Genomic DNA, 1,800 nt, shown 5'->3' on the forward strand with positions numbered 1-1,800 from the left:
AGATGTGCCCCAACAGAGAGTGGCAGGGAAGAGGCAGCCCTGTCCCTGCCCAGCTCTCAGCAGACACAGCCCTGGCCTTTGGCTCTGCCTGCCCAGAGCACAGAGAGCTCTCACAACACACCCAGGGGCAGTGCAGAGGAGAAACTATCAGCTTTTCTGCCCTGAGGCAATGAGAAAGGCCAGATGTGCCACAGCTGGGCAGGGCAGAGCATCCTGTGGCACCCCGAGCCCTCCACACCGTCACACAAACCACTCAATAAACACTCCAGGAGCTGCTCACAGCCAGGATGGGGAATGGAAGGAGGAGGATAATTTGAAAGCATTTTGTCAGGTTTGTGCTGCTCGTTCCCCGTTGACTGTGCCTGGAGCCGTGCTGCTTTGATCTCCCCAACGCTCCCACGCTCCTTCCACCTGACAGGAGTCAGAGCACGGGTTTATTCAGGGGAATGCAGGTGAGTCCTGCAGCCTGATGGCTGAACTGCCTCCCCCCAGGCACCAGGAGAGGACTGCAGACCGTGGAGGAGGCTGGCACAGCTCTGGGTGTAAGCACAGCTCTGGGTGTGTGTGGCACAGCTCTGGGTGTGTGTGCACAGCTCTGGGTGTGTGTGGGCACAGCTCTGGGTGTGGGCACACCGTGCACCTTCTGCCCGTGGCAGCTGATGGTGTTAATACCAAACTCCCGGGGCTGAGCATCCCCCAGGAGAACCAGGGCTGCCTCAGCAACATCCTCTGCACTCCTAGCATTATTCAGGTTTTATTTTCCAGGAGGAGAGGTGAGCCCCACCAGGCAAAATCGTGTTTTAAGAAGAGAAAAGCTGATTAGAGGATGGGCAGAGCTCCTGCCTGGGCTCCTCTCTGGGCACGGGTGTGCAGAACACAGAGACACTGCAGGGAACAAAGGGCCCTTCACCCTTTCCCTGGCTTTGTCTGAAAAGCAGAGCTCCATGGAGCAGAGAGAAGAAAGGAGGGTGTGATATCTGTAAGAGAACCACGGCTGCAGCAAACCTCAGTGTGGAGTTATTCAGAGCTCCAGGACTGCTGGGGCTGGGGCTGTGGTCCCAATGGGCTGGTTTCCAAACCCAGCAGAGCTGTTCCATCACCCCAGGACACTGAGAGGAGGTTTCAGCACCATTTCACCCGGACCTTTGAGCCCCTCTCAGATGGGACATTTCTGTTCCCTGCAGCCAGAGATGGAGGCTGAGCCCTAAAGGTTCCCCAAGCTGGAACAAACCTCTGCAGGTCTGCAGACACCACTCACACGGAATCTTGTGTCCCAGCTCCTGGCAGGGACAACAAACCACCCAGAGAACTCATTTCAGCAGGAGGGAACTCCTCCAAACCCCCACTGCCACGGAAATTCACTGTTCAGGCTCTTTGGGTTACAGCAACTCCTTATTCCTGTAACTCCCTGTAAAACCTGGGACTGAATTTATGAGAAAAGGTAATTTTCTCCATACAGCAGCCGTGCCCTGCAGGAGCAAGCTGCCTTGAAAGACATTATTCCTCACACAATTTTGAAGTTCACCCACCTTAAGCAAATCTGGCTCTTTCAGCTGGAAGTTGTGCAGCCTTAGGCATTCTTTACCAGACGAGCAGATGATCTGTTTAACACCTCCAGTTTCGGAGTTTCCTGTCATTCGCTAAATCAATCTCCCTTTCATGACCTGTATTTATACCAATGCCCAATTCTATTACAACTCTCTCTTTTGCTTTCTCAATTTCCTCCATTATTCTTTCCTAGGTCTATAATATAATTCCAGTGCCTTACTCAGAGGCTGTCACTTCGTATTTACGAACTGC

This window comes from Sylvia atricapilla, chromosome 17 (genome assembly GCF_009819655.1).
Source record: "Sylvia atricapilla isolate bSylAtr1 chromosome 17, bSylAtr1.pri, whole genome shotgun sequence".
In the NCBI taxonomy this organism is placed as follows: domain Eukaryota; kingdom Metazoa; phylum Chordata; class Aves; order Passeriformes; family Sylviidae; genus Sylvia; species Sylvia atricapilla.